This window comes from Cyprinodon variegatus, unplaced genomic scaffold, assembly GCF_000732505.1.
Source record: "Cyprinodon variegatus isolate N-32 unplaced genomic scaffold, C_variegatus-1.0 Scaffold1290, whole genome shotgun sequence".
Classification (NCBI taxonomy): Eukaryota; Metazoa; Chordata; class Actinopteri; order Cyprinodontiformes; family Cyprinodontidae; genus Cyprinodon; species Cyprinodon variegatus.
The window spans coordinates 78720-94809 of NW_015151743.1; the positions used below are offsets into that span (position 1 = coordinate 78720).

The following is a 16090-nucleotide window of genomic DNA, read 5'->3' on the forward strand; positions in this document are numbered from 1 at the left end:
TTTTCTCTGGCCAGAAGTTCGATGGCAAATCCTCCCTCTTCAAGTTGGCAATCCAACGACCAACCCATCCGCGGAGGATCAGGAATCAGAAAGGTGAAATAACTCATTTTTTTAAATTTTACCCGATGTATTCCAGCATCCAGCTGCCATGCACGTGGGCAGTGTCAATTGTTTAACTATAGCTCTGGTGAATTTCAATGGTGAAGTTCTCTGGGAATCTTCAATAATTGTTGTTGATTGTCAAAAATGCCCGGACTCAGTGCTTGTGATGAAAATTATTGTTTTTATTTTTTTCAATGATTTACACTAAATTTATTAAATCACTACGAAGTAGAAGTTTTAGAAATGGATCATGAGCCATTGGTTATTCCTTGATGACCGGACTTTTCCTTTAAAAAAAAAGCCGTCCAAGTTTGGACCTGCTTCTTATACTTCTCTCTGTGAAGGAACTCATCTGTGTGCTTTGCTCCCAAGGAAACAGATGAGCTCTTGGATTTTATTCCAGGTTCAGCCTATCTGGAAGCATTATTCCAGTAACCTACCCCCCAACTGCATACTAACCCCTTATTATTTTAGAGCTCTTGTGATTATCAAGTTTCTGAACCATTTTGTAGCAGATCCCAAAATCATCTTTTCACAATTGTAATAAAATTCTTAAACCCTTTCTGAGTCTCCTGTTAGATGTTCATGCATGTGGATCAGACAGCTTACTAAAACCATTACAATTCTAATAGACAGATTCCATTTTACAAGGTACAAAATGGCAAAAATCTATCAGGGAGATGAACAGAATTGCCCTAGATGTAAACAAGTGCCAGCTAACACATCTCATATATTCCAGTCTTGCCCCAGACTCAAGCAATTGTGTCAAAGTCTTAAAACCTTATAAGAAAAACATTGAATCTGTCCCTCTGATAGCCATTTTTTGTGTGACACCAGAAGAAACACAATTAACGACTGCTCAAAGGAAAGCAATGGTATTTTCTTCATTGTTGGCCAGGAGACTGATCTTATTTAATTGGATAAAGGCAGCACCGTCAACTCACAAACGATAGCTAGAGGAGGTGATGGCACATCTTAAATTGGAACATCTTAGATTTACTTTACAGGGCAATACTAAGAGATATTTCAAGGTCAGTCAGTGTTTTCTTTCCTATTTTGAATCTGAATTTCCATTTTCTCTTTTCCATAATTATTATCAGGGTGTTCATTATTGTCATTGAAATATATGTATTTGGTTTCAACCTAAGAGAGTCTGGAACAGTGGTAGAATCTGTTTTGTTGCTAGTTTGTCTGTTTTTGACTTGTTTTTGTGATGCAAATTTTGAACCTACTATTTTGTTCTGTATGTTTTGGATGGGATGTCTGTTGTTTGAATATGAAAAATCAATAAAAACTTTGATTATTATTAATATTTTGATAGATTCCTGACTCTTTTCTTGCTTCTTGATTCAATGATTGTAAATAAATAACATATCTGAAGAATAATCATGTGTTACTTAGTGTTTATCTTATTGCATTTTGGGATCTGTCTCATGTAATCCATTTAAGTGGGTTATCTAGCCTAAAGTAAACAGTGTTCCATTTTTGTTTTAAACAAATATTTCTGCAAAACATCTGGAAATGGAAAGCAGATCATGTATTTCTTCAAAAGGCGTTATTATTTATATAATTGGCGTTTAAACAGACGTGGTTATTCTCTTATAGGCAAACCTGCTCTGTTTGGTTAGATAATCACGCGCGCGTTACCACGTGAGAGCTATAAATGTAATTTTCTGTTTTAACCCTCCTACGTGACGAAGTAGCAGCAATGATGATCTTTCCCCTTTTGTCAAAAGGAAAGAAGATTACTACTTTATCGTCTAGTTGTTTGGATTTGAGGCGCACTCAAAGAGATCCGCTCGTCCTGCCCAGTGCGCGCTCCCGACGCAGAGGGGAATCAAACCCTGCCGGGGATAAAACCGCCTGGCGCGGCGCGCAAAGCTCACGGTCCGCTGCCGCTCATCGGTGAACTGCCACGGCGCGTTTTGTGCTCAAGAAGAGTTCCACGGAGATCTTATCACGTCATCCACGCACTTTTCATTTCAGTTCAACAGAGAAAACAGGCAGCCAAAGGGAGGACTCTAAAGTTACCGCGGAATGACAGCTGAGCGATGAACAGAGGGTAAGTTATAAAGCCAAACCTTTACTTTTGGACAGTTTTACTCTTTGCTTTAAATCATGCTTTCTTTTATTCAGTTTATGTTTTTTTTACTAATTGAGAGAAAAGATAAAGAATATATTGTATTTGTTTTGGCAGATAGTTTGTACTGTATAAAACAGAAACATCAGATCACATAATAGACCAAACATGTAGTTGTTTTATTTTTAAATAGAAACTCTCAACGATTAAATAAGGTTAAGAGTCTCTGTACTTTAAGCTGATTAATTATTATATATTTTTTGTTATTTGTAAAGACTGAGAAGAAATACATTTTGTAATGCAGCTGTAAAGGACAAAAAGTGCTATACCTTTTTTTCTTCATATGGAAATACTCTGTATCAACAGAATATTTACTAACAGGTTGGCTTTATGCCATCTGTCTCCATGTTTAATGTTTTGCTGCGCAGCTGGCTGTAATACCTTAAAAGATGATTAGTCACAGTTTGTCAGTTTGGTTGCTGTTTTTAAGGTTTATTAAACATTTAATAATATTTGGCTTCAAAAATGCTTCTATTTTCCATCGCTAATGATTCTTACGGAAAAAGTGCCAGACTCAGGGGAATTTCCTCCAGCTGTGTGACGGCTATGGTGCACCAGAGGATAAAGTCAAGCAGTGTTCCTGTTCACACACCCTGTCATTATGCACTGCTGGTCAGATGGCTGAAAGAAGGGATCTGCATGTTTTGGATTCATGTTTGAAAGATTTAGTTGTTTGGAAATATAAATACATTAAAGTAAAGATGGCAGATGGTGGGTTGTTGTGTATTTAACTTAAACTGTCTCCTGTCTCAATTCATCATAATGCCAAATCCTTATTCCACTCATGAAAAAGGTCATATTACAGGCATGTGGGAGTTATGTCCTAATTTAGCTAATTTGCGTGATGAATGCTTTAATGCATGTCAGTCGTGTGCACTACTTAATTTGCATCTGCCTGGCAGGAAAAAACTAGGCTACTTAAAATAAAACTGTAATAGCTTACTGTAAGATATAAAGCTAAAGTCGACCAGTTACAAGTGACACATCTGATGGACTTGTTTTTCTTTTGCAACCTCTGGAGATTATTTCACAAAGAAGATTTCTTCTTAAAATGAAGAATATTATGGACAACAGTGAGCGTCCTCTTCAGAAGATTTTTTAAACAACAAGAAGGTGTCTCCAGTAAGATGCTTCTCCGGATGCAGTGAAAGACAGACCGATACAGAAGATCCTTCCTGCATACAGCTATCAACAACTGTAAAAACTCTCTGAAAAGAGAATTACTGCAGCAATAAATTCCCCTTTGGGATTAATAAAATATTTTTGAATTTAATTGAATTTTAACTGTCTTTACAACAGCCGTTAACTTCCAGAACTTTATTGATTTTTTTTTGTTGAATGTCGATATTATACAATCACTATTACAGCGGGTTGCATAACCACACAGTCATGTAATTCGGTGAATAACTAAATAAATGTTTTTTTAATATCAGCAATCCAAATTTGAGAACGAACCGAATGAGGCTCGATCGACCTCGGTTCGAAAAACATTGATTCTGAATCATTGGGATGGGATTCTAATTGATGTTTGACATTTTAATTGATACTAGGGAACTAACAATTGTTTTGCAAATAGATTAATCTGTCGATTATTTTTTCGATTAATCAATTAATAATCAGATAGCCAGAGGTTCCTTAAAGAAAATTTAAATAAACCAGGTGAAACTAAAACTTTTGCACATGAGGAGTTTTGGATAGAGCATATTGATAGAGGAAAACATTTTGTTTTTTTTTTAATCTTAAATGCAAAATTATATTTTATTTACAATTTTGATATAATTACTATTCTAAGTGGGTCTAAGCTAAAGGCATGTTTTAGAGTTTCTATACTCCAGTTAACGATTAATCGATTCCTAAATTAGTTGACAATTATTTCAATGATTGATTAGTCATGATTAATCCAATACATACCCAATCATCCAAACAGGTTTTAGGAATGTACATTTCTAGCTATATTACAAAAAGAAACTAGAGATTAGTATAAAGTCAGAAAAGAAATTCAGAAAAACAGTAAATAGTTTTAATCAGACAAATTCCATCCTGAAAGCAAATATTAACTGCATTAAACTGACTGGATTTTAAAAGTCAAAGATGTCATAAAGGGAAAATCTTTCCTGTTCACAAAACTTTTAACCTAACTTGAATTCATTATTTATTATGCCAATTCAATTCAGTTTATTTCTATAGCGCAAATTCACAACACACGTCATCTTAAGGCAGTTTACAGTTCACCAGATCATACAGTGAAATTGTTTCAAAGTTTTCTATCTAAGGAAAACCAGTTGATTGCATCGACTCATTGACTCTTCAGCAATCCCTCACACTAAGCGATGCTTGTAGCAACAGTGGAGAGGAAAAACTCCCATCCAGGAAACACACAGCCAGGCAGATGAGCTCTCATGTCAGAGGATGAAGAGAGAACAGTCACAGTCAGAGAAACAGGACTACACTGAAAAACAGGCCGATCTCCAACATCTATAAACAAAGGTGTTGATGGCAGCAGAACAGCTGATATTTCTCTCCAGGATGGAGTCAAAGCCAAACAGGAACAGACCAGATGAAGCTACTATGAGAAAAAGCAGAGAGAGCAGAACGTTAGAGATTGAACTAATAGATTCTGCAGAGTGGGAGAATAAAGATAGAATGAAACAGAATGATGAAATAGGGGTCCCTATGTCCTCCAGCAGACTAAGCCTATAGCAGTATAAGTATAGAGATAGCTCAGGATAACCTGAGCCACTCTAACTATAAGCTTTATCAAACAGGAAAGTTTTTGCCAGTTTGCCCGATATCATTCTGGAATTTTCTCCAATATCCGGACATATGCAGATGTTGAAATCTGATCAGTGTATCAGGACTGCAGAAAACCAACCCGAGCTGGAAGCCCAACTAATAACACTCCAGATATAGGTTAATACTGCCATCAGCAGGTGATAGTAGGTGAAAATAAATGTTTAGGGTCAGCTTGTACATATCAGATGTTTTTTATAAGCAGGAGCGTTACAGAACTCCACAAAGGTCCTGTAACAGAGAACCTTTGAGAAGAGCAGAAAATGCATTATCAACGCTGTAAAGGGGCTCTAAGAGCTAACAGAGGCTCCTTTCAAAAAAAGAGTATTTAGAAGAATGGAGTCTGTTGCCTAAACCTTTCACATGAGATCCATATGATGAGATAACCCTTTAAAACTTCTAGATATTACTGATCACATTGAAGTGTTTGAATCCACCGGAATGATTTAGGGTGAGGCTGATAGGTGATACCTTCAGTTGAAGCACCATGTTTTTAAGTTGTTTCTCCGTACGGTGCTATGGAGATTTAGGGAGTGAATTCCATTTCATTATTTCATTTCAAGGAAAGAAAATATTTTCAAATGGAAATTGTGGAATACAGAAATGAAACCTCGAAAAAGGTTTTAATTAAAAAGATTTTGAGAGAGCTTTGCAGTTTTTTTCAGATTCTGTTTTTCCAATTTCAATTTTAGTTCTACAAATTGCATTTTTTCCAAATTTTATATTTTCAATTGCTCTTTTTACATATTTCATAGTTTCCATTTTTCATATTTCTGTTTTCAAATTGTGCTTTAAAAATTGCATTATTTTCAAAATGGGTACTACAGATCACATTCTCTCCCCTGGGGCTGGCTTTCATCTGGAGTGATGAGTTCCATTCCTATTGGTCTGCAAGAACGACAGCACCATTTTCATTGTTCAGTGGGCGCGTCCAGAGAGCACATGATTGTATGGGGCTTGAAGTGAAGAGAATGTGATCTGTAAAAGCAATTTGAAAAAAGTAAATTAATGAAAAATGTAAAATCTGTGTAAAGATAAAAATATATATATATATAATAAAAAAAATTACGAGAATAAAGTCGTGATTTACGGGAAATTAAGTCCTAAAATTGCGAGAAACAAGTTGTATATTATGACAACTCTTACAAGAAGCACTGTCTTTCCTAAAATGAGGAATGTTGAGCATCATGTAAAGTTATACTTTGCCTCTGGTTTCATAAATAATGAAATCTTTAAGCACACCAGCATCAAATTGGGGAAAGGATGTCAAAGTGGACTCAGGTTGCTGTTTGGTGGAGCTGGTCGGCCGTCATCTGTTGGTCGGAGCTCAAAGCTTTCTTTCTGGCACAGGTTGTTGTATGAAGACTTAATTTTCATAAATTTATTCTCGTAATATAAAAACTTTATTCTTTTAATGTTACGACTTTATTTAAAAATAATAATAATCTCTTATCTGGCCCTAATACTCCATCATAAGATGCTTGCAACAATAATGCAATAAAATTTCACTCCATAGAGTTTTACTGATAGTGGTAGCAAAAATGGAGGTAATACAGAACAAAGTGAACCTTCCTAGATGTAGTGATCCATCCTGTGACAGCTATGTGTTAACCTGAGAGGTGTTCCTGATTGAGGCTTAGTTCTTCAGCTGGAATCAAAAGTAATTAAGCTTTTAAAAACACTTGAAGTTGAAGTATTTTGTTTTTATATGGCATTTTTTTATGATTATGTGCTTTAGAAGTCTATGTAAGCACTGAACAATACATTTGATTGTATATGCAGATCAGATGTTTAGTCCATCTAATAAACACAACCTGCAGTATGTGCTTCTTTGTAATCGGGAGCAAGACTGCATGGCCAAAATAATCATCAACTGGGATTAGGTAAGCAGATAGGTAAGAGTGTCCCAATGGAAATGTACTGCAGTGATTTCATAAATGCCAGCTGTCAACAAGGTGTTTAGCCCTTATGCATACTAAGGTAGTGAGCTTCCTCTCTAAGCCTTAACCTGTGCAAGGAACATTCTTATATTTTTGGAGGATGCAAGGATAAACACAGCTTTCATTTTTAAACAGTCAGTGTATTGACAGTTATTGTATTGTAGCGGTTATTAAGAAATGTTCTTAGGGCTTTGACTGGTTTAAAAATAGTTGCCTTTTCTGAAAAAATCAACATCTGATTGGACGTTTTATATTGTTTATTTTATCGGAATGATACAACAACCAGTGTATCTGGAATAAAAGCTATGATACAATATGAATGGAAATTGATTATTTTCCTTTTGTGTAAGGGGTTGGTGGTGGTGGTGGGGTTTAGTAGTGTTTTTTGAAGCTGGATGTACAGGAGTATATTGTGTTAGAATTAGAAATAGAAAGATATTCCTGTTGGATACATGTAGCCACCACCTGTGGTGTGAACCAAGACATGGGTCTAACCCAATCCTGTCCCTTCCCTGCTGAGAAGGATTTCCTGTGTGCAATATGAATGTTGAAAGTCTAAGCTCTTCATACAGTATGCATTAAAGGCCTTCAGAGAGGCTGAATATGTCAACATATTTTCATATATAAATTCCAAAGGGGTTCATTCGAAGACTTAACTGTTTCCAATTGCCTCAAACAACATTTTGACATGAAAAAAAGATAGAGTAAACCCAAATTATTTATTATACAGACTTGCTTAAATAATATAAAATGCCAATTATTAGTCTTAGTATGTTATCCATGCCTGCGATGGACTGGCGGCCTGTCCAGGGTGTACCCCACCTCTCACCCGTAGACAGCTGGAGGTAGGTACCAGCACCCTTCCTGACCACAGCTGGGATAAAGCGTGACAGAAAATGGATGGAATGGATGTTATCCATGCCATTTATTTTAGTTATTAGTCAATTAAGGCAGAGTTTTGTTGAGTTCACACAAAACTTGGAAAGTCTATGGGAGACGGGATAGTGGATCGTCGAGAGGAATGATTTGAACTGTGCAATTATCGAGTCCTGCAGCGTTTCCAGCATCAGGAGAAATCCTCAACCGACCCGTGTTCGAATCTGACCTGTGGTCTTTTGCAACATGTCTCTCCCCCTCTCTCATACCCCTTTACTGTCAGCCTACTGTCCAAAAAAATTGCCATTAGAGCCGTAAAAACCTCAAAAAAATGTATCCTATATTAATGGCCTAAAAACAGCAGGATTGATGCTTTTATGTACAAAGAAAAGTGACAGCTGCGATCATTTAAAGTACACTCAAATATTCTCTTAATGAACTTTGGCAAAACACTTTAGAATTCCTACATTGACTAGAAATGTCAGAAACCTGCTTGGGAAAATATATATAAAATATATATAATTTAAAATATTCAATTTTATATTCTGGTACTCTCAGTTTTTTTTACTCACAAACCTTTGAAAAAAGGTTTGTATTAAAAAAAAGTTTTATATTCCCTTTCAGCCACTATGAACAGCAGTGAGAATTTCCCGACAGACTGTGGTTTTTCTATCTGTGCTTTGAATATAATGGTTTTGTATTTACTGAATTACATTTATTTATTTATTTTTTTTCAGCAGAGTCCATTTCATTTAGGTTATGTGAGTCTTGTTTTGGAGGAAGAAAATATCCCATGGAAAAAAATAGTTTAGGCTTAAATTTATTGTCAGATGATGCTGAAAGAGAGCGACAGTTTTGATAAAAACCTGCAGATAAAAATGATTTATTTGATAACTCCCTTCCACTGCAGCCTGCCGGGATCTCCTCCTCTGTTATCTCAGCTCTTTGAGTTGTGTAAGGGTTTCCAGCTGTGGCGTAACGACCTCTCTGTCTTTGCCTCTGTAAGTCTCAATTATCAAACCAATAAAGACGGAGTCTGGGATCCCCTTCGGGTTTATTTTGCATTAAATATTTATCTCAAAGTGACTGGGGTTACAATTTTAACGTCATATCAATTTGAAAACAGGAATTGGTCTTTTAGATGTTTGATTGGGGGCTGTGAGCAGTGCCGCGTGCTGCCGCGAGCTGTTAAGCATCAGAGAAGACGCTTAAGAGCCCTCGTTTCAAGCCCACGTGTGTCGACTGGCATTAAATCATACTGACGGAGACATCACCTCCAGAGCAGCCTAATTGATTCCACTGAGGAAAGGCGCTCTATGTTGACAACTGTTGTCACCTTTCCATGAGTTTAAATGAATGTCCTTAATTGAACATCACCTTTAAAACTTAAAGGGAGTTTTATATTAATGGTTTAATAGTTAGGACAGAGATGGATAATTAATCTAGGCCTTTTCTTTATGGGGATGCAGGTAATCATTGCAGTGGTCAAGTTTTGCTTTTTTTTTATTGCACATTCATAAAAAAACAATTACAAGAAAAAGGTCAGCTTCCACATGCAGATAATTTGGTGAGCTAATTGGATAAACAAAGATGTGTTCTTTGTAGCACTACCTAGTTGCTAGTACACAAAACAGAGAGAGCTTGTGTGTTTAAATTATACAGTTATATAAAAAAGAAATATTTGTTTTTTCAAAAAGAAATGTTCAGATTTATATAGCTAATCTTAGCTGTGTTTACCTCAACAAAAGAATAACGATTTTTTTTTGGGCAAAATAGCTGTCTGCTATCTGAGGAAGAAATATGATATATAATAAGAACCCTGCTGAGGATTTTTCTGTCAGTCCTCTGCAGCGGTGATGTCTGCGTTTGGTGTGATGATTAATGCCAATTTAGCCTTTAGCCTTGTCCTTACTGAACTGAAGGAAATTCTGTGCTCTTTGTGCTTTTATATTTACTAGACAGCCATCAATTGGCAGCTCATTGAAGCTTTATGTTTAGCAGATAAAGATTATTCGAGACATTGTCTGCAACCTGTCCTTCTGTTCTCCATTGTCCTTGAACTCATTTTCCTTCCCACAACATTTGATCACTAGATTTTTTCTCTCGGTTATAGAAATATTCTCTGTTAATCCCAGAGGTGTTAGTGCATGATTTGCTTTGTTCCCTTTTCTGATGCCTTCAAATTTTAGGAAGTCATCTTCATCCCTTTCATATAGCTAAAAATGTTAAATTGCTGCTATATGATTGGTTTAAAGGTGCATAAATATGTCTATACAGAAAAAGACAGAAAACCGTTTGATTGTGATAAAATAAGGTTATATACATCAAGTATCCATCCTGCAATGTGTCATGGTAAAGCGAGTCAAAGACCACAGTAAGCTCTCGCTTTTTTATATTATTTAAGCAAAGATTAGATGAACTGACCTATATTAACAAAGTTCTAGAGAATCCTCCCTGTAGCCCCCTATCAAAACGTCAAGAAAAACAAAAATTTAGCATCCTACCAAATTCAAACAGAGAGAAAGCATGGAAGTAAGATCAAATAAATTCATCAGTCTACTGTTTACACCATAGAGACTAAGAGTGGGATTTTTATCGATAGTATCAATATTAGCAAAGGCGTTACTGTATCTATCAACGTAGCATCCATATTTAAAGGCTTCGGTAGCTTTAGTAGTTTCAGGAAACACATTCGCTCATACTATATATTCCATAAAGCTGTACCAGTCTAATCCTGCTTGTAAACAACATTTTTTTTAATTTTTTTTTTATAATGGATCTTGAACTTTTCTTCATTATTTGTTACACTTGCGGTTGAGGTGCTAACTGGCTTAAGCTGAGCTTATTTGTTGCCCTTTTCGGGACGATTTTCCAGTCGTACGATCATTTTTTGATCGGTCAGACTTTCAGCCAGATCGTGCGTCATGTAGTGCACAGGGGGAAACGAGGGGCGATCAGCCTCGCATGACCACCTCCCCATCAGGAATTGTGAGGTCCGGAGAAAATCAAACATGTTTGAAATTCAGTCGGCCATTATGGGCAAATCACTCAGTAGGCAAACAAGGATTCTTCTTCTTCATCTCAGATGAAAACACAGAAGCATGACGGGAGTGCGAGTGAAATTGAGTTATTTCTGTAAAATTGACAGACCGTAGTAGCCACGTTTGCTCAGCTATTTCTTCGTCCAAATACGTCATCGCCTTTTCTTCTTTTTAGGGCTTTAGAGCATAAAATTGCACAAATAGCCAAGGCAGTACATTTCACTCTAGTGAGCTTCATATTCCTTTTACTCATTTGGCTTTCGGATAGACGAGTCTGAGTCGCTAATCTGACTCCACCAGATGGATTTGCTCCACATATCCATCTGGAAACCTTCGGTTGAAGTAATTTTGGGAAGGAGCGAAAATACTGGTTAGCTGATTGGCCTATGTTGGTGATAGACGGGCCAAATAAACCAATCAGATCAACGAAGCATATGACGTACTAACAGCCAGGCTACTCTTGCCGAAACCAGTCAGGAGAGGGGGAGCAACAACATCTTTTCCTCTGAGAAAAGCCTCTAGAGCAGTGTTTTGCTCTTCTTTCAGTGAAGAAATACTCTGTAATTCCGATAAAACTTGCTCGATAGCCACACTAACACCATGTTCTTTAGACTGTCTCGTTGCGTCACACCTCAACCCGCCTCAAAGCCAACGCTGATTGGACGTTTATTTGGTGAAGGGCTCCCAATTTTCTTCAAAGGAGAGTCTCCAGACTGATTAGCGAGTGAAATCTTGAAAGCTTGCGAGATCAGGATGGTCTCTTGAGGCTACCGAGTCGCGCCATCTCACTGCGGACCTGAGTCCGATGTGGTTTTTAGACTTACCGTGTGAGCAGGTAGATCGCATCAGAGCGTCGGGCCGCACAGTGAGAGAACATACATCGTAAGCTGTGAACTTTTAAACCCTGTGGTACAGTTTGAGCTGTAGTTGCGTGTAACGATTGAAAATATCGCACAGTGTATGCCCGGCTTTAGTGGGCTACAGTACCTCCTTGTTTACCCCAGTATCTAACATGGCCATTGTCGTACCTCAGTTAGTTAAATGTATAGAAAGGGCTTTATTTATTTAAAAAAAATTAGCAAAATCAAAGCGAAAAAAAACTAAATGAACATAAATTGGCTCAGCAGGGTAAAAAAAAACTGTATATAATCAGTGAGATAATTCTGTCCAGTTTGATTCAAGTTCAGTATATTTTTATAGTACCAATTCACATCACGTTATCTAGAGGCACTTAACAGAGACAACTCAATCAGATCAGTTATTAGCATATAGATTTAAAGAATGTTGAATAACTTGGCTTTGTACCCTTTACGACCACTTGGACATTTACCTGATTAGGTGACCTGTGTGTGTGTGTGTGGCCACTGCAAGTAATAAAGCCTGAAGTGTTACAATTAGAAAGTTAATCTTTAGATGTGCTTTTATATTTAATGCTTTTTTTTTAGAGGAATAATTTTATTTCCCACTCCCTCCTTCCTACAGTAATTTTGAGAGGACATTGATTACTTGATTGACGTATGCTGTCGGTGCTAATCTAAACAAGTCATTTGTATGTCATCATGTGAGGCACTTATGTCAGATCAGGTGCTAGGTAAATTTAGGGGTGTTAGAATAAGAAAATAGACATGCCCCTAATTACTGTGTGATGACCTTTCAGGTTTTTTTTCCCTTTGGTTTGGTAGAAGCTTGATTATCTACCTACCAGAGGCGTCTGTATTTTAGTCATTCTCACCCCAAACTTTAATTGCCCTCTCCAACAGTTGCACAAGAGTCAGAGAAGGTGTTTGCTGAGTGCTGCTCACTTTAATTAGTATGACAAAGAAAAAGGAAACCTCTGAGCCAAGGTAAATTTTTAGATATATTTAAAAAGTGACAAACTGCAAGGTGTTTTTACTGATGCCACTTTGACACTTCAGACTTAACTGTATGAATCATACACCCAGAGGGCTTGGGCTTTAATTGACTTGATGAAACTGACATGCTGGCATAAGCTTCAGTGACACATTATGAAATTTACCCTCATTTACCTTCTAAACAGAGATTCTGTGTTGTGTGCTGTTGCTATGAGAAACACTTCGAAGTTGAGTTCTGTTGTAAAGTTGGTTTGCTGACAGGCAAGAATATGACAATTTTTGCCTTTTTTCGTCAGCTGTTATATTTTTCTTTAACTGTTGTTTTGTGTGTAGTGGTAATTAGGTATAGATAGACAAAATTGAGCAATTCACCTCTGTACACTGTGTGGCATTCCACAGGGTTCAGTTGTGGGTCTGTTGTTATTTTTAAAATCACTCTATGTACGTGAATTATTAAATCATTGTCTGATATCAAACAATGTGTTGGTTAATGTTATCAACCAACACATTGTTTGTTTAACGTTCTCAACAAACAATTTGTTTAATTAGGTAATGGCCATTCAGCATTATTGTAGTTTTAATACCACAATGACTATGAGCAAAGCTTCTTTTAAATCTGTTACTCATTCCTGCTTATCTTTTAAGATTTCAAAACTACCATAGAGGCATTCCCTTGGAGATCTACATACAATTATACATGTGTTTGTATATCTCCACTATTATTTACTGTAGCGCCCTAATTACTAGTGTGGACAAATCATCAATATCTTGCCTTCAAGCCATGCAGCATTTAGACTCCTGACCACATCTACTAAACAAGCTTTCTACCGTCCCAAATACTCAGAGGCGTCACCTTTGGTGACTAAAACATGCAAATTCTTTTGTTATGGATCCATTTTAGTATTTTGTACAGATATTTTTTTTATGTGACAATTGTTTTAATAGAATTTTGATAAATTTAGCAATTTTTTATTCACCCAAGGTTCTATTTTTCATAATTAAATTACATTTGAATATTTCAAATGTTGATGTAATTGATTGATAATATTCTACATTCTACTTGTGTTTGCTCTTCAGATTCTACAGTAAATCATTTTTAAAACACAAAAATTCCCAAAAGGGTGTAATCTCTATTCCCCAATATTAATGTGTAAATAAGAAATATTGAATGTTTTTGAAAAAACTAAATATATTGAAAGAGTTGACACTAGTGAAGAGTCTGGATTTTGATTAACATTTATAGCGTGATCATATGAGACATGGAAATATATGACCTAAAAGGAGGATATTGATCTCATCTCATGATCTCTCGGTTAATTTGTGGATCCACAGGGTGTTATTGAACAGATAAATCTTTACTCTGGGTTTTTCCACAATACTTCACCTCTCCACAAACTTTTTCTGTGTGATGTGCGTTGCACATAAACAGTCTGGTGGGTACAGTTTTTAACTATTGGCTTTCCATTTATTCCAGAAAAAGAAAATTAAAAACAATCCACTTGACTTTGTTTCCAAGTTTGAAGACGTTTCGCTTCCCATCCAGGAAGCTTTTTCAATTAAAAATGTCAGGAATAGCGTTGAGTTCAAGGTTTTATACAGCAGCCCAACAAAGCCTTGTTTTTGTTTTGAAAACATGCAAATTGTAACAGATGAAGGGGTCCACCCCTTTGGAATTGTCATTTGACTTCTTTGTTAGACTGCAATACCCCATACCCATCTAAGTGTATGAAAGGTCGTTGTTAAATGGGATTGTTGGCCTGGCTGGACAAGGTCCTCCACTCTCCTGTACAGGTGCTGGGGCTGAGATGATAGCCGGAAGGGATCAACTGAATTACTGTATTGTAGATTTTTGAAAGCTGGAACCTGAGTCCACCCACTCTATTTAATCTTGGTTTTTCTTTCTTAACATATGGCTTCCTTTATCCCCCTCTCAAATCACCTATATCTTTATCCAAAATGTGAACATTCTGGTCCTCAAAAGAATGTCCTTTGTCCAAAAGGTGAGTTATTTGTGCCAATGAAGATTCTCTGTCATCCAGGTCATAGTCATTCCGTAACAGTTTAAAAACAATCCACTGGACTTGGTTTCCAAGGTTTAAAGACGTTTCGCTTCCCATCCAGGAAGCTTTCTCGGGAGGGGAAGCGAAACGTCTTCAAACCTTGGAAACCAAGTGCTGTGGATTGTTTTTAAAGTTTTACGGAGTGAGTTATTTGGTTTCTCCAATATAAAGATCAGAGCGTTCCTCACTGCACACACCTCTCATATTTGGTCGGGGGGTTTTGTCCTTAGGATGCACTAGGCTCTGTCTAAGGGTCTTGTTAGGTTCGAAATATACTGGGATTTGGTGTTTGGAGAAAATCCTCCCAGCAACATATGTAATGGCGATTTTCTTTTGCGTTTTAACTTCTCACCATTATGGCTACTGTATAAAACTGTTTAAAACCTCGAACTCAACACTATTCCTGACATTTTTAATTGAAAAAGCTTCCTGGATGGAAAGTGAAATGTCTTCAAACTTGGAAACAAAGTCTGAGGGATTGTTTTTAATTTTCTTTATTGTTGAATGACCTGGATGACTGAGAATCTTCACCAGCTTTTGATTTACGATAAAAAAATCTTCATATTGGGCTGTCGAAGGTGCATTGTTAGCTCTGTTGCCGTGTGGAAACTAGGTTTTGAATCCAGAAGTAGACTCTAGGGCTGCAACTAATGATTATTTTGCAAATCTATTAATCTGTATATTATTTTTTCGATTCATTGATTAATAATTGGTGTCAAGCTCAGAACAGAAGGATCCAGTATTCAAGGCAGACAAACAGTTAGATTTTTCAAAACGTTTATTAAAAACTTAACCGAAATGAGCCTTAATACCTTGATAAGCCCTAAGATATAAACAGTTACACAAAAAAATAAATGAATAGAAAATAAGCTGACTGTCTTTTGATGAGGACCAGATGGAAAGCTCACATTACTCTTATCTCAAAGTCTGACGATTGGCTTCCTGTTTCTTTCAGGATTATTTTCAAGATGTTCTTATTGTCTTAGATCAAAGTATTTGTATTTCGTGTTTTTCAGCCATTCTACTTCAAGACTCCTAAGGTCAGCAGATATGAGTTTGTTTGATCTCCAAAAACTGTGTGGAGAGCATCCTTCAGTCATTCTGGTCCGTGGCTGTAACTGCCTTCCTATTTAGCGGAGGGACACAGAGATTTTTCAAACTAGAAAGCAAATTATGACATGTTGCAAATCCTAATTTTATTTTAGTTTGTTAAATTTGTTAAAACTTACGATTGTTTATTTAGCCACCAAATTGTCATTCCTGTTATTTTAATTGTATTCTTAAATTT

The 16090-nt window shown here is 36.5% G+C and overlaps 1 protein-coding gene across 1 annotated transcript in view; it reads left to right on the forward strand.

The window, feature by feature from the left end:
* Positions 1-1882: 1882 nt before the first annotated feature.
* LOC107102658 (opsin-5-like) overlaps positions 1883-16090 on the forward strand; it is an 86971-nt gene continuing 72763 nt past the window's right edge. The window contains exon 1 of the mRNA XM_015402046.1: positions 1883-2164. The gene's annotated coding sequence lies outside the window, so the exon portion shown is untranslated. The remainder of the gene's footprint in view (positions 2165-16090) is intronic.